The sequence below is a fragment of the Falco rusticolus genome, chromosome 10 (genome assembly GCF_015220075.1).
Source record: "Falco rusticolus isolate bFalRus1 chromosome 10, bFalRus1.pri, whole genome shotgun sequence".
Classification (NCBI taxonomy): domain Eukaryota; kingdom Metazoa; phylum Chordata; class Aves; order Falconiformes; family Falconidae; genus Falco; species Falco rusticolus.
Genome location: NC_051196.1, coordinates 35,624,443 through 35,645,764, shown reverse-complemented (window position 1 = coordinate 35,645,764; position 21,322 = coordinate 35,624,443). Strand labels below are relative to the sequence as shown.

Sequence of the window (21,322 nt, the reverse complement as noted above, 5' to 3'; positions counted from 1 at the left end):
TGGGAAGGTGTGCGAGCACTTCGCCCAGGCTGCAGCCTCGCAGCCACCCCTGCGCACACCCTACACACAGCCCACGCCAAAGTGTCGGGCACTGACACTCACTTCTGCCCCAGCCAACGTGCGAGCCGTGCCAGCCATCCTCTGCACTTCAACGCCAAAGCCACCAGCTCTGCCACTGCTCCACACCAGCATCGGGTACCACAGCTTTCCTCCCACTCTTCAGCGCTCCTCAGCAGCACTTTCCGATTGCAGAGGTACCCACTACAGCAACCCAAACCCTCTTCTTATTTCTAATTAGCAGCCTAGTTCCTGATGTCTGTTCAATGCCCACCAGTTTTGGCTGGTGTAAGCCCTCTCTGGAAAAGCATCAGCCCAGTGTATAGGGTTATATAATATAAAATACAGTTAATTCTGAAACAGGACCCACATGTTGAAAACAAGAAAGCTTCAGAACAGATCCAACTGCCTTTAAAACTTTTGCAAGCACTGGTTTTAAACCAAAGTTGGGCTAAACTCTGCTGAGGTATAAAGAAAATAATTTGTTACCAAAAATCCCATAGACTCTATAGAAGAACAACTGAGCACTGTAATTTTTGGAGTGGAAATCTTTTTTTCTTCCTGCTTCAGCTAAATGCTGTAGAGTAAATAAAGCTGCAACTTTTGTACCTGTAAAATTTCAGGCGACCCAAAAGGGGGAAAACACAGTGAAACAAGCTCTAACTTCTGAAAGCGTTTTCCACCTTAAGAGAGTGTTTGAGACAGACTTTAGGATATGATTTTATCTAGCACTCATAAATCCTTTTAAAACTTGGATAGCTGGCCATTTACCAAGCTGCTCCACCCGTCTCCTGCTCTCCAGATGAAGCACATACGCAGTAGGCACCATTTTGTTACCTTTCTCTCCTACCCAGCAGTATAAAAAAAGTGGTAGTAGCATCTTCTTATTGCTAGTTAGCTCTGAGGGGCTCTCCACAATTTGTAACGGTCCACAGAAATGCATTCACTGATTGCAACGGGCTTCGGAGCAGCACAGATGCTCGAGCAGGCTTCTAGGGATGGCCCCGTTGCAGCTGGGGGGACCCAGGCCACCACTGCGGCTCTCCATGGAAGAGTCTCTACGGGGCTGCTGCTGCCCTCGCTGGGCTTCTCTGGCCGCGGGGTAGGGGACTAGAGGAGCCTGGGGAGGCTACAGGGTTGCCTCAGCTAGGTGAGGTGTTCCCAGAGGGTTCTGGCTGCTCTGCAGCTCTTCTGCAGTGCATCCTGCACAAGAGCCTCCCGCACAGACGCTGCGATCAGAGGTGTCCGAGCAGACACAACATCAGCAGTGCTGCTCACTTAAAATCCATCAGCAAGACCGTGACAGTAGAGATCTACATCTCACCACCACTCAACAAACTCCATTTGAGAGTCTGGGACCCCACGCCTCCTCAGCTGCCCTACTTTCTTCTTAACAAAAGGGTTCAGAAAAGTGGAATCTGCAAAAAGCATTGCAGCAGCACCGCAATTGCGCGGCCCCTTCTGCTGGCAGCTGGCTGAGCCAAGGAGCCGCCGGTGCTGCACACAGCAAGGCCACAGCTCCAACCACAGCAGTGCCCACCGGGGATGCAGCCCACTTCTCCCTGCTGGGCTGCTGCAAAAAGCCCAGGCGAGCGCTGTGGGTCTGGCATTCCCATGGCTTCCCCAGGGGAGCCACATTTCCAACCCAAGCCCCTTTTCCTGGAGATTTTTGCTGGGTCCTGTGGCTTCCATACTGTGAGTCTGGTTCATTCCTGGAAGCTGGGGAGGAAAAGTGATGGTCTATTCTGAGATACCAGGCTAGCGACCCTTCTTTTTCACCACCTGGTGTTTTATATCCTAGTTCTCAGTTTCAACAGGAAAAATAAAGTTGTGGATGAGGAGGTCATTTTTTAGCCAGTTCTGTAAGGAACCTAGCAGATGTTGAGAAGGATGCTGCTTCTGGGTCAGTGCAGCGAGCCCCTTTGCTTAAAGGCTTCCCACCAGCAGTCCCCCTCTGCTCACTGCAGGATCAGTCCCTGCCTGCTCAGGAGCAATCATTTAGGGAGTTTCCTTTGAGAAAAGCACCACATCAAGCAGAGGCCATTTCACCTCCTGGTGCATTTTTAACCCCTGACTCCACGCAGCTAAGCAATGGTGCAAACCTCTGTGCCACAGAGCTCAGATGCCAATGCCACAGCCCCTGGGGCTTCCAGTCCTGCCCACCGCTGTGCCTCTGCTCCCTCTTAGCTGCTGGGAGCTTGATCAGTCACATGCAGCACCAGTTCCAATGGGGATGTGTACGAGTTGTTTTGTTTGTACAGAAGGTCCCACAGATCATTAAGAGTATCTTTTGGACCAACAGGTCCAAAAAAAAAATCCCTGTGCCCCAGACCCGAGGCTCCTGGCTGCATACTGTCAGTTCAGCACCCACCTGCTCTCCAGCACACCTTGGGGGGATCTCCCAAGGAGCTTATAACCACGATGCTCTGGAGATCAAAACCGCAGGTCTTCTGCTGCCCTTCAGAGCCCACAGGAAGCAGGAGGAGCATCAAGAAACACCACGAGCACCTCCCGCAACAGACAACTTCCCAGGGCAGTGGGAAGAGCACCCATCAGTGATGAGTGATGGCATGGCACGGACTGGCAGAAAGCTGCTGACAGCAGGGTTTGCTTGAGTTTTGTGTCATCAGAGAACCCAGAAATGCATCAATCACAGCAGCAACAGGAAAACACAAGCCTCCTTTGGGAGAGACAGCCCTTGTCTAGATAAGCTTGTATTTTCACCTGAGCATCCCTGAGATGAGAAGGCACCTTTGCAGCGATCCTGCCTCACCAGGCAGAACAAACACAGGCACTGTCTGTGACGTGGACAAGCTCTCAGCCCTGCTCAGCCTGACCAGCGAGGCAAGCACAGGCACACCTCACAGAAACAGACCGCATAGGGCAGAGGCGTCCCTGGGCACCCTGGAAGTTCAGGCACCATAAGGTAAGAGGGGAACAACCTGAAAATCATTAGAGGAGGAAATAGTCTCATTAAAAAATAAGAAGATGGATTCAAAACCACCACAAACTCCCCATAATATCACCCAGTAATTGATGATTTAAGAACTTCAAACCTGGGTACTGCAGATGTACAGGAGGAGGCTTAAAGTCAGAAGCTTTAAAACAACAATTTCAGAATACATCCCTCTCAGTCCTCCATCTTCCAAGCCCTGCTGCTTGATGATTTCGTTCCCACCACTACAGATCAACCTAAAAACCCACACTGACCTCAAAAAATAGCCAAGACTGAGCAAATACGGATTTCTTACAGCATCACAAACGCCTGAGCATGCGGGGGTCTGAAGCTAACGAGAACCAGTACAGCAGATCTGGCGTCTTAAGGGGTGAGGGTATCCAGCAAGTGGAAAATACTCAAACTGAGTAATACAGGAATTGAAGTTAAAAAGTCTATGCACATAAGGCAGACTCAAAGCACCAGCAGCCCAAGCACCGCTATCAATAACCAGTAAAGAATGACAGTTAAAAAAAACAAGGGCATTTCTTAAAGAAGTGAGAAGATCTCAAGGTAGAACACCACATTTAATCCATAACAATAAATTTGACCACAGAGAGGCACAAATAATACCAAGGACACCCAAAGCTATTACCAAAAGCCTAAATTAAACTAGAAAAAACCCAAAAGTGTTAAGCACAGAACAGGTACAAGTCCTGACCATCTGGAGAAGGAAGCAGTCCAGAAGCTCGTGGTCAGAAGGGCTAGTTTTGATGAAAATAATGCTCATTTTTGAAAAAAAAACAAAACAAAACAGTCCAACCCCGAACAAACCACTATCCAAGTTCTACCACAAATGCAAAATGAAGCAATCAAGGAAGGACGCACACAAACAATCCCCTTTGGGTTCCTGAACCCATACCGTTTGCTTTCTTTTCCAAACATAAAGCAGAGTCGACAGGGAGTCTCCCTTCTCTGGCTGGAGGCTGAAGAGCAGGCGCTCACCCACTGCCAGCCAGCTCCAGGGCTTAAGTTCCACCAAACTATCCCAAAATTTGGCCACACAGTTCAAGAAATCAAGGAGGAACTTGGAAAAGACTTAGGAAGTCTCTTTCATCCCCATTATTTACAACTTCCTAAAGTGCCAAAGTCCAAACCGAGGATCACAAGCGTCCCTCTGCCCACAGCGGCTTTACTACTGCAGCCCTCGCACTGAGGCTGGCAGTGCTGCACGCGCCAACACCCACCTTGCTACTCTGTCGATGTACATAAGGTAGCCAAGACTTGCTAGTCACGCCATAAGTCACGCTGGCTCTCTTTAGAGAGCATGCTTCGTTCACTTGGGCGCTAAGTACATTAACTGCTGCCCAGCTAATACTCAATCCCGATCGATGACACACATAGGAGCCCTGCCAAGATGACAATTCTGCCTCTTAAAAACACTCCCCACGTCACTATACAAATTGCTCTTTGCCTTCACCCCAAACCCAATTAGCCTGTGGAAAGCTTTCCACCATCCCACGGAGCTGGAAGCATAGGAGCAACGCATTCAAGGATGGGGTTTAGAGGCGTTTTGGAGCCTAATGACGTAGATGGGCACCTACACACCTTTAGGAGCGAGGCCACCGGCACGGTGCTAGCACCGGCAGCCAGCATCTCCTGCTGAGCCCAGGCATGGAGAGATGGGGGTAGACAGGATTGCTGTTAAAGCTCACTACTTCTTGCTCCCTTTGGGAACAATCCCAGCAGAGATGGATGCACAGCAGTAACTCTGTGGTGCCTCCTTCCCCTCTCTCTCATGGGCAGCAGAGGTGGAGATTTTCCATGGATAACCTCTGGAGATTCAGTGATGCACAGGGACCACAGAGGGAAGGTGCTGGCTCAGCTGCTGATGCACTTGCTTTCAAAGCATCACACTGCAACACAGCACAGAAAAGACTTTCCAACTTGTCATTCTTAAGGTTGTCCTAAACCAGCTACTGGTAACCTGCGTTAGCTTGCTCACTGCCAACTGGAGCACAAGGGAAAGACAAAGACTATGCTAACCAAGAAGCACAACCACCAAAACTGCAAGACCAGGAAATAGAGAGACTACACTGCAAAATCCCCCCCAAAACCCCCACCAAACCCAAAGTTTGTTCGAAACTGCAGTCTTCCTCTCCTGGTCACAGCAAAGCCTGTGACACGGTGCCTATAAATTCCCCCTAATGATGCAGCAGTGAGGCAGAGACCCATCTGTGCCTGGGCACAGGTGAGACTTTTCACTATCATGTAAGTGCAGCCTGCCTTTCAATTACATTCACCAGCCCATTAGGCAAATTAGATTTGCATATGAGAGGATAACTAGAAAGTAAAGAAACAGACCCTGAAGTAAAATACATTTTATAACCTACATATCCCTGGGAAGATACAGACAGTAAGTTTTCTACTCAGTCCAGGGCTGTGTTAGATGTTCATGGTCTCCAGGTTTCTGTTCTTAGCACTTGGCGTGGTTTTGAGGACAGTATCTCCACCACGCAGAACTGAAGCCAGACAATGACATCTGCATATCCTGCATATACCCACCTCCCTAAAAACATGCCCATTTCTGCAGGACTTTGCATCATTTGCAGGTTCTGCCTTGCAGTATGCGCTTGATAGTAGATTAAAATATTACTGGCCCCTGAGAATTTAAATTGATTCCACCTGGTTTTCAATAAATATACCACTAAATGACAGCACCTTTATTTCCATCACCTTAAGAAGGTGAACCGGCACATGCAGCCTAGTGGTATGGGATTACACTGGTGTCCCATGTCACCAAGGACATTCGTGTGGACTAAACTGTTCCGCTCAGGTGATCCTGAAGAATTAATCTGCCTGCACATATCTTTCCGCCCCCCCCCCCCCCCCCCCCCCCCCCCGGTGAGTGTATGCAAAACAGAGACAACCTAGCTCATCTTCCAGAATCCAGATGGCACTTGCAAACCTTGTCTGTGTATCAAATGTTGTTTTTTAGATCAAGTGTCCCTGGTTGACAACACAGAACTTCACGATGCTATCTTTAGAGAGGCTTCTCTGCAAAGAAACACCCTTTGAGCATACGTTACAGGGAATATGCTAATGTGGCAGGGTGTTTTCAGCGGACACAAATATATCTGTTTCTGGAAGCTCAGATACCCCAGAACAAGCTGAGCCTGGCTGAAGATGAAGGGTCATCCAGCTCCTCTTTTAACAGCAAGTCCTTACAGAAAAGATGCATCAACATGTTAGGATTGCAGAGAAAGGTTAACGTACACCACTGGGGAGCTGCAGGGTGAGCTCACAGCAAAGTCCGCTCACACACAAGAATTACGCTTACCAAAAAACCCTGCTAAATGAGTTAAAATAGCTGAAAACAGCAAAATCCAAGACTTTTCATTCCTTTGTTTCTCCTCCAGGTTTAAAAGATTCTTACCCTACTTTCCTGTTCATCTAAATGCAAGGGTCTGATAACAAACCAATGGATTTCTTTCTCAAGGTCTTTATTTCCTCCTCCAGATTTCAAGTAAAGATAAAAGTAGCACATGCAAAGTAACTTCTTTTTTAAAACCAGCCCGTTAATAAAGAACAAAACTCTACAAAACTTTCAGCTTCACACATTCCTGAGATGGTAATGTGACCCTCCACAAAAAAAATTATTAGTAGTTGATAAAAATAATACCCTCACCCCAAAAACCCCACCACCCTGAGTTGTTTCCAATGCTCCTCAGCTCCACCACCAAAAAGCATTACCTGCATTGAAAAAGCATGAAACCCCCCGGGACCTGTACACGCTCCCACTAAGCAGCAAAATGGCATTACAAAAGCTGGGAGAAGACAAAGGCGGCTGCGGAAACAGAAAAGGTTATGATACAGCTCATCCCCAGGATCAGAAGGTGACACCAACAGCAGCGAGGTGGCTGAAATAACCCTCCTGCCCGCTGCTGAAAAGAACATTTCAGAACAGTGACATCAGGTAAAGCAGCTTCTTCTGAAAAAAGAAAGTGATCCAGGAGGTAGCTCCTTCCATATTGCAGGCGCTCACAGTAAACACCATATGGCCTGTTAATTTAATTAGGGAGAAGAAACCCCCTAAGTTTGAGATTTGACTTTGAAGGGTTTAAAAAAAGTATGAGGAAAATCGCTCAGGGTACTCTGTTAGGTTGTCTTGCTAGCTTCACCCATCCCTCCAACCCGGCCTGGCTGGTGGCTCTCCCCACGCCACACAGCATCCCTAAGGGGCTGATTTTTGTTTGTTTGGTTTGGGGTTTTTTTGTGTGTTTTAGAAGTCCACTACCAGATGTGCACCACCTACACTGTTGCACCTGCCTAGCTGCTTCCCAGGACAGGTCTGTATCAGGAAGGAGGTACGTGCAGTAAATGATCAGAGTCTTTCAGCTAAGCCCATCTTCTCAGATACCAGCCAGAATTTTTATCTTAAATCTTTCTCGCAAAGTGTGTTGGCAGCTACCACCCATCGGGGCAGGATGGGCCTTAAGGTGGAGGTCGACCTGACAAATGCCAAAGAACCAATGCTGAGACGCAAAGTCTCGGGACAAGTCCAGTCCCTGTCTGTAAGTCTGCATTTGTAATCCTGAAGTCACCCACCCAAGCCCTCAACCAAGACTTCTGTATCAGAGCGAACGCTCGCTGCAGCATCTACTTCCAGACTAGCAAGTTGCCTAAAGGGGATGTGTTATCTGAATAAAAAGTTGTTCTCCATTTCGAACACGTCCTCCATGTATTGCTCTGAGGAGAGAGGGGCGCATCTAGGATCCTTTCCAGCTAGAAGTTTGATACAGCTATCTGTACCGCACCAGGCGATGGCAGCGCCAGTGTTACACCAGAGCACCCTGCCAGGTCTGCAGCTGCCCGGGCTGCCCAGCACATCACTGCCAGGGAACAAGAGAGATCCCATGGAAGTGGCTGCTGAGGCACCACCAAGAATGGAAAGACACAAACCCTACCAATGATCTAGGAAACAGGCTCACAAGCCGTAACGGCTGAGGCTTGCAGGGCTTCGATGGACTCTCCACTTCAAGCAGCCTGCTCAGCCCCAGGCGGTTGCACGCAGCACCTCGGTCACGGTGCTTTGAGGACCATCACCCCCAGCAAGCTGCTCCATCAGGAGCCACCAGCGCAAGCCTCACCAGCTGCAGCACACCCAAACTCCCTTTGGGAGGCCCAGCGTGTCGCAGGGGAAATCCACCGTTTCTCCACAGACCGATGAGCAGGGCTTTGTCACCCACGCTGTTTGGATAAAGCACAGAGGAAAGCTACGCCTGATGCCTCCAGCATGGACACGAGCTGCCACTCCAGTCCTGCCGGCACAAAGTAGGTCAGGGCTGTGTGGGCTGGTCCCTTCGTCATGGGACAGGACCCACCTGTACTTGTCGCTGGAGATGCTCTGTGCCTCCGCAGAGCAGGTTCACTTTCAAGCCCTAGGTAGGGCAGCAAGAGGCGTCCCCCCTCCCTCTGCCTTGTTATCAACTGCAGCACATCTCGCCTCCAGGCAAACCAAGGCTGCTCCATGCCACTCTGCCAGCAGTAAACCCAAAAAAGATTTTGGGGGCTTTGGGGTTTCATGCAACCTGCTGCCCTGCAGATGAATCGTACCAGGAGAAACGCACATTGTTCCTAGAATTTTATGACCTCAATTGGTGTGTAGTTTCTTTTTGGCTCCTCTCAACCGTTGACTACACTCACAAATTAACAACCCACTTGTTCAATTATTTTTTCCTTTTCTATCCAAACCCGGGTTGGGATCTGTGTGTCCCTTTAATAGGTGTGCTGCAGCAATATGCCAGAGACCAGAGTTTCCCATTTTCTAGTAAAAAAACCCTCCAAATAACCAGACATCTAAAGTCCAGCAGACTTCTTCCTGCTAGCAAGAAAACCTCCTCTCAGGACACTGCAAAGATTTAATTCACTACCAACTGCCCTCTGGTTATTTTACATTTATGGGGTGGGGGCTGAAGAAAGGAAGAAAGCAGGGAGAGGGTGTAATTAGCTTTGCTTGTAAAACGTTCATCCCAGTTACAATAGCAACTGGAGCCTATCAGGGGCTTAATAGATTTCAGGGTTTTGTTTCTTGCTAGTGCTGAAGTGTCTGTGTGGGGTGGGGGAATAAAAAAGGGGAAAAAATATATTAAAAAAAAAAAATCAATAAGTGGATCTTACTTCTTGCCACAGCCCCATATGGAAGTAATCAAGCACAAGGGTGGCAGCTGGGGCCAATAACAGTCACCTGCAGTTGAGGGACGTGGGGGTTTCGGATGGGTTTTTAATGCTAATTTCCTGGAGAAACAATGAGGGAGCGGGCGCGGAGCGGCAGCCGAGGGCGGATGAATAGGGACCAGCCGGAACAATGGCTGCACCTGGTGCTGGGAGCAGCGGCACCGAGCCGGCACGCGGCAACAGCGCACCGCACATCTGTTCCCCGCACAATAACCCGCTCCCCCGGACGCCCCGCCAGCATCCTAAGTAATACCGGGTCTTTAAACATTCACAGCTTGCCGCGGAGCAACAGGTTTGAGCTGTTTCGGGGCTGCAGCGTGCTCCTCTTTGCCTGGTTTGGGGTGAGCTCAGTGATGGTTGTCAATACTTTTGGGGCTTTCTTGGGTTTTTTTGGTGTAAGAGATGCCTTTGAAAGGGATGGCTATGCAGCATCCCACCATCAGGTTGTGGCATCCTGTTGCTGGAAGGAAAACTGACTCTTGGCTCTGTAGTTTCTATAGGACCAGAGAATAACTCAGCTGCAGATCTGCAAAAATCCCGGTTCTTCCACATGGTCTTCTGGCCACCTGCAACTGCCTGCCTTCAACAGCACAAGTCCTGCTGTGGACACGAAAGACAGGAGTCCTGCAGCCAGGATCACGCCAAGGAAATTCAATACATATTCTTCTAAAACCTTAAGCTTGGCTTATAAAAATGCCACTGCCCAGCCCAATAAAAGGCATGATAGTTACACTTTAAAATGCTTTGAAACCTCTGAAATCGCTATTGTCCTTTCGGACATAAGCTGCTGACACACAAAGCTGCACTAAGGTCAAGGTCTTGCCTCAGAAAATTGCTTACAGACCCAGGAACTGAACCCAAGCCTCTCCGTGTTGCACTTCAGCTGCAGGATCATCACTCACCAGTTCTTCCTGGCTTCTGCTTTTGCTCTAAACAAAGGTTTTTCCAGCCGTTCCCTGAACGCTGCATGTATTAAGACAGTCTCCACCATAAAAATAAAAGTTGAACAGGCTCCCAGAGACCTGCAGTGATGCTGCCCCCAGGGACTGCTCTGGAGTGTCTGTCGAAACGCATTTCATACCTAGCTTCTAACATGCAATCAGACACGGAAATAGTCGCTAGATGCTAGGATAAAGGCGAGTTTACAATCTAGCCCAGAACAAGTATAGATAAGCCAGCTTTTGTTATGGGAAAAACCCCATCAGGCAAGAGATTATGACCATCTCCTGTCCAGATTTAAGAACTAGCCAGCATTGCCTTATATCTGCTACATATGCCCAAGTCCTCAAATGACTTTATTCAGCTATCCAGCTATACTATAAACATACATGTCAAACAAATCTTGTTCTTTGTCCAAACCTTAAAAAAAGCAGAGCTGGAAAAAACAAGAGGCCACCTGGCTCACTGATCCCAGTGCATAGCTGTGGGAGAGCCCTGCCTCCTGCAAAAATACTGCTGATGGTTACTGCATTTATGGGTCAATTTGGGGACTGAAAATCTGGTTGCCTTGAAAACTCAGCCTCTGAAGTCAAAACATGCTCTTTCCCTCTTTGCCTACTGACCCCCAGCGATAACCCCTACAAGCCAAAATCCACCACGAGCAATGTGCGACAAAGCCCTGGAAAGAGCAACAAAATAATTTGGGACTCACACGCCATCTGACAGACAAGGCAGCACTAAGAAGTGAAAGCCCACTCTCCCAGGGACACCAGTCCTGTAAGACGAAGAGAAACAGAAGAAAAAAAACCACCCAAGAGCCTGACCCACGGTTCACGTGAGAAAAGCTCCCTCTGCTTTTGGCTTCAGCAGGTTTAAACAAGCCTCTGCAAAAACCAGCAGATGCAACTTGCAAAAATAGCAGCATCTTGGAAGCAAGCAGGGGCCGTGGCTCCAGTCCCCAGGCAGAGCAGAACCCGACTTGGCAGCGCTGTTTTTGGCCTTTTCACTATTAAATGGAGTTTCTGCTTTTTTCCTCAGGGCATACCCTGTATAATAGACTTCTCAGATTAGGGTTTTATTCTCCTTGCCTTGAGTAATTCTGCTCCTTCTTCAGACCCTTCATATCCTTCACTTGGCTTACTGCACCTTCCTGTTGGCAGTATTTGCTCAAACTACCATTGCTTTACCCCTTTTACCTTGTTTCTTACACTGGGGTCTCCTAGTTTTGCGCTATTTGCAGGTTTCTCTAACTGGTGGATGTGCTGGGGTAGGGGTACTTGGCTGGGGTGACCCACAGTCATTTAGGTGAATTCTAGATAGTCCCAAAAATGAGACTAAACATCTTTTCCATATTGACAGTAAAAATCATGCCATCCAGCAGACAATTTGGGGTGGGGACGGGGGAAGCCTTCACTTGGATGTGCTACCCTGTTTAATACAAAATTATTATGATAGGCCACCGAGTTTCAAGCCACTGTCTTCCCCAAAATACAACCACCTCTCTCACCTAAGCACTCAGCTCATCAAGCACCCTGAATCTTTTCCAAAAATAGAGGAACCTGAGAAAGAAAAATAAAGTTTCCTGCAGGGTTTGAGCAAGACACTAGCAAACTGGTTGTTTAAAGGCCAAATCATGCCACCTTGACGCTGACAAAACTTCCGTTTGCTTCATCAGAGCCTGCCTTGCAAAGGGACCACAGGAGCAGATGCTCCAACACACTGCACTGCGTTCACAAATTCGGGAAGTCTTTGGGAGAGCTGCAGCAGAGGAACACAGCTCTTTGCTTTTAGATATCGTCACACTCCGTATGGCTTTGCTGGAGATCTTTTGGTTTTAATTCCCCCTTTGTGCTGATGCACTTTGAGAGGCTGAAGTCGCAGAGCATTAGGCAGCATGTGCTCCTTCTGCCGCCTCTCCAGGGACAGCCAGGGATGCATAGGAGCTGTTTGGTGTGTCTGTAGAGGCAGACTTACAACATATATCTTTTTAAAAAAGCCTATACCCAAATGCTCGCATGCTGCAAGAGAAGGAAAGCCTTAAGGTGCCATATGCAGCGGCAGAACTGGACGAGCGTGGAGCTGCAGCCCATGCAGCAGCACAGCACCCTGCCAGGGAGCCCAGCCAGGCTGCACCACGCTCTCCCTGGGGAAACCCTGTCATTTGGCATGCTTAAAACTAACCCGGACAAAGCAACAGCAAAGTGCCCCAAAGGGAATCACCCTGCACCAGGCAGCCTTGCAAATACTCCTCTCTTTTCCCAGCTTGATAGCCAGTCATCCTCAGCCACATTTTAGCTCCCCAAACTTTGAGTGCTGATTTTGGTGCATCTCCTGTAACTGAGCAGGATTACTCTGGCACAGAAAATGGACTGTGAGTACCGTCACGCAGGGGCCAAGTTCTGCAGCAGGGGGGAGAAAAAGCCGGTAATATTTTGCGGAGTGCACACCTGGGGCAGTGGCTCAGCGAACATGCAACAGAAGGATCTTTACAAGCTACTCCAGAGGGCTGGAGGAGCAATTTCAACTGCTGAACATTCCCAAAAAACAGGGAGGAGGGAGAAAGCGCAGGTTTAAGATACATATAAAGGATTGGGAGATTACAATGGAATAAGAGAGAATACAGCAGTCTGCAGCCTGACAGTGAAAATATACAGGGCAGGGAAGCTCTGTTCTGGTACCACAAAATTGATTTGAGATATTTAGATGCTGGTAGCATTGGTTGTTGCTCGAGGAGCGCAAAGACAAAAAGGGAGCAGCCTCTGCCACAATGCAGAGAAGCACTGAAAACACAGAGAAAATTGAGGAAATTTGGGAGCCGATGGAAGAAATCCACCTCTGCAGATTCACTCCCCCAGCTTCAACATCAGCATGCAGAAATGAGAGTAAGGCTAGGCACCACAGAAAAACACCTTCTGCTAAAATACACAAAAACCTTCCTGCTTTTCCATTTGCCCAGAAAACATTGAATCCCAGCCTTCTGCTCATGGGGAGGGGGGAAATAAAAATACGAAAAAAAATAATAAACCATTCCATAGCAACATAGCTCTAACGCAGCTTTCCTCTGAGAGAGTTCAGTATTTTTTCAGCTGCAGAATCCACGCATGCAGCCGGCTCCTCTATTGAAGTTTTCCCCCAGCAGAGCCACTGCAGTCGACCGGAGGCAGGCTGGGTGGCGAAGCGCTGCGGACGGCTGCTCCCACCCTCTCCCTCTACCTGTGCTCAAGGTTGAGGCTCTCCCCAGAGCGCCAGCAAAACCCACAGTGCTCTTCAAACAGACTTGGTGGCACGGCAGCTAAGCATCCCCCCGAGCATCCCCCACTGCCCCCAGACATGCTGTGCCCTACCCAGCCCCGTTTAAAAATAGACCCATCTATTGCTTACCCTAAACAGCAATGTTGCAAGGATCCAGCTGCTGTTGAATACACCTAGTTTCTTTGAAATATAAAGAAAAGCGCTCTTCCTCCTCCTCCGCTCGTGATCTTCGAGCGCAGCCGGAGCCCAGCCTGCCTTCTCCTTTCATTAGCTGGACATGCGTCAGGTCCCACACATCTGCGATTTCTCACTGCCTGGAGCCGCCTGTCCGATTCCAGGGAAACACAGATGGATCCCAGATGGGAAGGTCCTGCCAAACAGACCAGCTCTCCACCTTGCCAGAATACCCAGCTTAGAGGCACACACCCTCGGCTCCCTGCCTGCGCCGTGCTGCTGCCAGGCTGCTCGCCAGCTGATGTCACCAAGCACACACCTACCAGCGCCTGGCAGCCGGGCTGACATTAACTTGTTAAATACACGTAATTTGTTTATGGCCGGCAATAACAGCGAGACAGCGGCAGCGCGGTGAGAGGAAAGGAGGGCTTTGCTGACACAGGCACTGCGGGTTGTTTCCACCTGAGCGACCCTCCCAAAATCCACTCTGCCTTACGCAGCACGGCATGTAAACCAGCCTTCCTCTTAGCCCTCGATTTTGCAATCTCAATAGCTGTTGGGTAAACTAGTGAATTAATTTTCTGAAGGTTTCCCCATGCACGTAAATCTTCCCTGTGAACTCCCCTCCAAGCCCCAGCGACAGAGTTTACAGCGCTGGAAAGCTGGCATGTGTTAGCAATTAGAAGCAACAACAAGATAACAAGATACTGATGTTGCAAGGGTACCAAACGAGGACTGGAAAATTCAAAGGAAGAGCAATTAAATGTGTAACATATTACTCGGATCGAAGAGGAAGTGTTAAAGGAAAATGTAAATCTGACATGTTTTATATGGGGAGTAAACTCCACCAGGGATCTCACAGCAGCAAGGGAGGCTCTTAACAGCAACACACCGGACACAACTACTTTGACCATTTTTCCCCTCCCATTAACGCACAGACATGGCAGCTCTGCCACCTACAAACCTGAATTTTGAACAGCTGCTCCCTAACATGCGGCGTGAACAACAGATATTAACTGGAGGCCCCTGACTAATCCCATCAGCCCAGCACCATTCAGCGCAAGCTGGGCGCTGGGGGCACATGGATTTACACAACAGCATTCCTTGCTACGCTGATGGGCGTCCCTGCCTGCCTGCAGCACTGCCCTGGACAAGGGGCAGCCACCCCTCCAGTTACTGTCCAAACCATCCTCCTCCCACAAAACCACCCGAGGAGAAGGACCAAAGTTTGCATTTTGCTTGCAGACTGTGCACTGGCACATTTTAAGATCTCAGGAGGGATTCACGGCTCCAGTCCATATTTCTCTGAGCTGAGCAGGTTCAGGTCTTGATATAATCCTTCCCAAATCTTTGCAGGCAATGCCACCGCTTCCTCCAGCTACTTCTTCGAGAGCCAGTGATGTATGTACCTTGCCAGGACAGCAAGCTAAAAGCCTGCCATTGTCCAAGCCGAGGGATGCTCTTTTTTCAAAAGCCTAGAAATCACACAAGCTGAATTCTTCACAGTTGGTGTAAGCGTGACGGGATATTTACTCGCTCACAGACAGCGAAATGCTTCGGTTTATGAAATTTCCAATGCTTTGGTAGGCTACCGCTAACTGCCAAGCTATGCCCATAAACCTTCTAGGAGTACTGCCCCCCTGGCATCCCACCTAACTCTTCGCCCCCTGCTTCTCTGCCTCTTCCTCCTGATTTGTTTAAGGTACTTCTACTTCCCTTTGGGAGGGAAAAAAGGCTGTAAAGGGAGAAGGTTTTTTTTTAAAAGTGCTTTAAAGGAAGTATTAAAAAGAATTCTGTGAGCAGGCACGGCACACATTCATCAAAACACAGGCTACCATCTCCTCCTGCAGCGGCCAGGTCCGCTGGTATGGGCAGGGGGCCGGATGGTAACAGTGGGGAGGATCTGGGCAGGGGGCTTCCAGCTCTGGCAGGAGCAAACGAAGCTGCTGCAGCCTTGGCTGGGTGAGCACATTGCTCAGAGAAGGGCAGCCTGGCTGCAGGCAGAGGGGGCACAGTTTACAGCCGCCCTCCCACCTCCAAACTTCAACTAAGTGCAGCAGTTTCACATGCTTCAGTTTTAAAAAAAAGTGACTCTCAGTCAAGTATCGGCACACAGATACCTGGAGCGCCCTGCAAAGCAATGCTCAGGCAGTGGCGTGGGCTGGGAACAGGCAGACTGTGCCGGCAGATCTGCCCGCACCTCCTGGTACCCACTTCTTTCTGTGCCCCAGTCCCTGCTGGTAGGGCTGCTGGTGCGGCTCCTCAATAAAGCATTTAAGATCAGAAAGTTTAGCTTGCTGGGGCTTCTGACACTTCTGATGAAGGTTGCGCAAAATACTGAAGCTCTCAATATTTCATAAGCTGAGATGGAAAAACCATCTCTAAATTATACAGACAATGAAGGGAGACAAAAACAAGCAGCTCCATGAGCACCAGAATTAATAAAGTTATTTTCCTATGGACTTGCGTCTCATGATTTGCTCCCCGGCGCCTCGCACTGTGAGGTCCCCAACAGGAGCCCTCCCTCAGCCAGGGTCGTGCCAACAGCAGTGGCTCTCATGTGGATTCTCTGATGTCTTATAAGAGGCAAGCTCATGTTGCAGCTTTGCCCCCAGTGGAGTTGGTACCAAGCAGATGGATGCTGCCCTGTGCTTAAGGCACTAAGCATAAGACACCACTGTTCCTAGTCCAGCCCTGTCCCGAGATCACCAACCCAGCCTGAAACCAGCCAGTGAATTCAAACGCTGACCTCAGTCTGAGCACAAGAGAAGAGGGGGATGCCATATGACGAACAGAAGATGCTCGAGAGACGTAGCCTGGGAGCTGCCAGGTCTCTGGGTCAAAGTCATCAGAGAAAGCCCTCTTACAAGGTACACAGGATAGCCTGGGGTCTGGGGGTTTTATTCAAAATACTTTACCAGCACTAGATGTTCCTTCTCCTTCTTTTTTAAATTAAGGACCTCAACAGCTTGTAAACGTTCCATGCTACATAAACAAAAGCCATCACTAACTACGACAACTGGGTTGTAACTACCATTTGTCAACCCATGGCAAATAAATATTTTCCCTTTTTTTTTTTTTTTTTTTACAACCTAAAGTAGTTTGAAACATCAAGAACTCCAGCCACTCCAGTATAGTTACAACAATTCAACTTTATAAACCTTTATGAAGATATACACACTCTTGGCCATGGTGTCCACAGGCCATCATCCACCAAAACCCCAACATCCTCAGGAAAGACACCCCCACTTCTGGCTAGAGGGGCTGGAATATGCCAGCCCCCATGGCTCAGACTCGTGGTACGGAAGGTGCACATGTGGTTTTGGGCTCTCAAACCATAAAAACCTAAAGGTGGGGACATTGGGTGCACTGAGCAGGAGCCACTGCAAAGCCTCCTTTGAGAGGCTCGTTGATTGTACTGTGAACGTGACCCACGTGCCTCAGCTCAGCCAAGCCATGACCCATCCCTAAGCTCACAGCCGGCAGGGGCAGGTCGGTGGAGCCACAGGCAAGCATGCCACAGCCAGCTGGGCTCTCCAGCAGTGCCAACGCAGCAGCTCCCATTCCTGCACAGCGAGCCAGGAGAAAGCATCCCGCACACTGTGCCCTGCTCAGCCACTGCCTTGGCAAACAGACTAATAGAAGTTTGCCACTAAAAGAAGTGGCACCGCACTAATAGAAGACACTGAGGTATGTCATCTACCGACCTTCAGCAGCACCTCTACATAACCAAGAGGCTAGCCTGCTCGCCAAATATGCATTAAAATAGATTTTGTAACCCAGACTTCACCGCTACAGTGGAAGGAAGGAGGACTGCAGACAGCATGGGGAAAACTGCTTTCCCCGGCTCGCCGCGTTAATCTGCTTCTGCTTTCTTCTCCTGGGAATGTTCCATGGAAAGAACGATGCAAACAAAGTTTGAACACTGGGAGCTATTGATACCTGCTGCTAAGTGTGGTTTCTGAGGAAAGCAAGGAAATCTGAAGAATGTTTCCAGTTTCCAGTGGAAATTTTTATGCCTATCACAGCCCATTGCCACAGCAAGCACAAGAGACCCAAACTACTTCTATCCACCCACATTTCATGACATGTTGTGGGCTTTATTTTTTTGCCTGCTGTGTTCTTACCTCGCAAAGAAGCTTCACTCATATTCAAGGCAACCCTGGAAAGCCTTTGCCTTTTTAAGTTTACCACTTTCCATCACACAGAAAAACAAATCCAAATGCACCGAGGCAGCCAAAAATCATTTATCAGGCTAAATGGAAACCGTAAATTCATGCTAACTGGAATCTGATGGAAACCAATTGGGATCCTCCTCCTCCTCCAGGCTCAGGTCTGGCAGGAAAGTCAAACATTTTATTGCCTTCTTTATGCCTTACTTACAAGTCAGCGGAGCCAAGAAGGGACTGCTCCCTTTGAAGCGATGCTGGTGGGGTTGCAGGGGAGGCTTGCTGACTTGAGTTCAGGCTCAGCAGACAGAGGCATGTACACCCCCCCCCCCCCAAACAGAGATTAGACCTCTCCATTCCTAACAAATTTATCACATTTAACAAACATCCGCTTTTCAATACATCCATTATTTAAATTAGCACATGGCAGATTATGTTAACAAGCTTAATTTGTCAAGTAAATCTAATCATATTGCCTCCTTCAGGAGTGAATGTGAGTAGTGTTTGGCTTTTGTGCCATTTCAATACTGCCCAGCGACAGGAAAAAAAAAAAAAAGTATTAAAGCTGGCCCTTAACTTGCGCTGGTAGAATTTACACCCAGAACAACAACAACGCCCAGATACTGCAAAAAAAAAAAAAAAAAAAAGCGGGAGCAAGGTGCAACAGGACGCAGCACAACCTAAAGAAGTTACTGAAACTTTACTTCTGTAAGAAACTATGGACTAGGGTATGTTTATTAAGATTTATGTTAAGCCCAATGTAAAGATTAGGCAACAAAAGATAAGATAACCGCCAGGTGTCCAGGATGCCGCTTGTGAAAGATAAGATCACCACCAGGTGTCCAGGAACCGACAGAAACAGGGCAGACCTGTATATAAGGGACATATGAGGAAGGGTCAACACCTCCACTACATGAACACGAAAGTAAAAAAAAAGTATAAAAAGGGACTGTTTGAACTGCTCAGTACGGCAGTTGGCGAAGCGCAGACTCCCCTGCCGTCCAGCGCTGTCTTTGCTCGTATTCTACTTGCTGTAATTAATAAAAATGTTAATTGGATATGATCTATCGTGGTCTCAATTATAACAAACCAAACACAGAAATATGGAAAAAATGAGTAATCCTATTTGGAGAGAGTAAAATCCAGCCCGCAGAGGATTAAGTCTGGTCCAACAGCTCTGCAGCCTGACAATATTTTCCAGATCAATAGCAGTGCTGTTCGATTATGGAGATCTGTTGAAATGCATACATCCACCTCCCTCCAGTTGTGATGTTGGTGATGCTTGTCTTTAATTGCCCACACCCCAGGCTGGGGATCAGGAGCCTTTCTGGCTTTGGAAGCTGTGCTGACAGAGCTCTGTACTGCAGCTGGCTTCCCTGATACTTTGAAAAACCCAGTTACCTGCCTAGATCTGACATTTTTGCCCGAGTCCTTACAGGGCCATCCCCCTTTGGCATGTATTTATGGTGCAGACAAGCTCTGGAAGCAGAAATCCTCCTTTTTTGCAGGTAAGATGATGTGCTTTGACAGCTGTGTCCCAGATCAGGCATGCTACTCTGGGCTCCCAGTACTCCCCACTACCTCCCCTGTGGAAGATCTTCTAACAATTAAGAAAACACATATTAAAGCTTATCAAAGCAGGACTTGTCAGCAGAACTTGTGTTTTCGGTCTCATCCCAGAAAGAACAGCATTTACAATAAAAAACAAGCCATAAAATGCAGTGATAAATCCCAAGCCTCTTCCCTACAGCAGGGTCATTATACCCCAGTGGGCTTCCTGCACCTCCCTCCACCGGTGACTTCCCTCCTGCAGGCTGTGACTTTTCCCCTGATAATGGCTTTTCCTTCTTTATCTTGGGTCTTTTAACGGAAGCCTTTCCCCTCACTTCATCCTGACCTTCCCTCTCCGGTCCCTGGGACTGCTGCATCTACAAGTACTGTGAGGCTTCTGGTCCTTGCCTGGCCCTTTGGAGGAGGTGGTACCTCCCCATCTCACTGCCTAGCCATGTCCTGGCATCGGACAGCCACCAGAAGAGGTTTATTTTCTCATTAATTAGTTGTCAATAACCTGGTAACCTTGATTAAAAATATCCAAATTTCTCACCCAAACCACAGCCTCCTTTTAAGACACTTTAAAAAACCCCAACCCTCTGTTGTTTTGTTCATTCTGTCCCATAAAGCCACCAGTTCAGGATTTTACGGAAGGCTTTTCAGTAGCATCCCAGTTTGTCGGCTTTGCAGGTTAGCACTGAAGAGGGTCCCTCCCTTCCAGCCTCACAAACAACAACAAAAAGTTATGTTTTAAGCAGGTTTTATGGGGGGTGTGTGGTGTGTATTTTACTTTTTAAACATTATTTTTTGCAAAGCCCATCCTTTGCTAGCTCCCTCTCCTGCTGTCAGTTGGGCCTTTGGCCTAACAAATGGTGGGTTGGGGAAAGAAAAAAAAAAAAAAAAAAAAATCAGAAACAACCCAGCGCAGCCCTTTGCGCCTGGGCCCGGCATTCCAACTCTCTGCTCCCGGCTCCACCAAGTCTGATTTAGTAGCACTGCTGGGAGCTATTAGTTTACGAAAGAACCAGCACGCCCACCCAAGCGCAGACGACTGCGAGAGGCTCCTCTTACACCACTGCCATGTGCCTTTCATTCTGCCCGGAGAAGTCGGAAAGGTTGCGGTTTCGCTTAGGGCAGGAAGCCAAGGAGAAACCAGCATGGCAGTGAGCGAGGAGAGCGCAGAGGTCAGGCTGAGAAGGGCTGGATTTCATCCACACCCTGGTGCTGCTGCATGAGAAAGTATTAATTAATGGGATGCTTATTGAGAGAGTTCAGCCTCCATCAGATCTTCCTTTTATTCTGCCTGTTGCTCCTCATTTCCATGTCCTGTAACCACTTCTTCTTTCAAAACCCTTTTTCCCTTTCCACTACCAGGCTTTTAATCTCTTTTCTCACCTAATTTCTGCTTCCACCATCTCCCAGCCCCTCACCTACTTCCATCCCTTCCCCGACAACACAGAGAAGCCCCAGCATCCCCAACAGCTGATCCTGAAGATCAGCACGGTCATGCTCAACCATGATAAGCCCACGGCATCTGCCAAGCTCAGCCACCTGCCCGGGTATCTGCAACCTACCCAGAAACAAAGCATACATCAGCCTCCAAAAAACACACCGCATGGGGAACCACACAGCCATTCCCCACACGCTGCTGCCGCTTCTCCTGGTGAGCTGTGGGCACTCTCCCTCGGTGCTAGGAGAAGGAAGTAAAGCACACTGCTTCCCACCCACAGTTCATGTTGCACTGGCGTTACAAGGCAGAGAGAGCAGCCGGCTGCTGCTGGGAGCCCCCAGCCCCACACGTGACGAGCCTTGCGAGCTGCTGCTGCGTGACATGCAGAAGAGTGAAGCATTAAGTGTAGAATGGGAAAACCAACAACTAGTGTGGGTTATGCATCCCACCAGGTCTCCTCTGTGAGGCAGAAATAACAGCTAGATTGAGTGACACGGGTGGTAACATGCAAAGTCTTCCAATAGCTGCCAGAATTTCGGCAGCTCATTATCAAAAAAA

At 48.7% G+C, this 21,322-nt stretch overlaps 1 protein-coding gene across 4 annotated transcripts in view; it reads right to left on the bottom strand.

Annotated features, from left to right (window-relative positions):
* CBFA2T2 (CBFA2/RUNX1 partner transcriptional co-repressor 2) overlaps positions 1-21,322 on the bottom strand; it is a 66,274-nt gene that overhangs the window by 28,155 nt on the left and 16,797 nt on the right. Inside the window, exon 1 of one of the 4 annotated variants that reach the window (XM_037401931.1) lies at positions 13,550-13,856. The exons of the other annotated variants lie outside the window; for them this stretch is intronic. The gene's annotated coding sequence lies outside the window, so the exon portion shown is untranslated. Of the gene's footprint in view, positions 1-13,549; positions 13,857-21,322 lie in introns of those variants that run through there. 4 annotated transcript variants of the gene reach the window in all.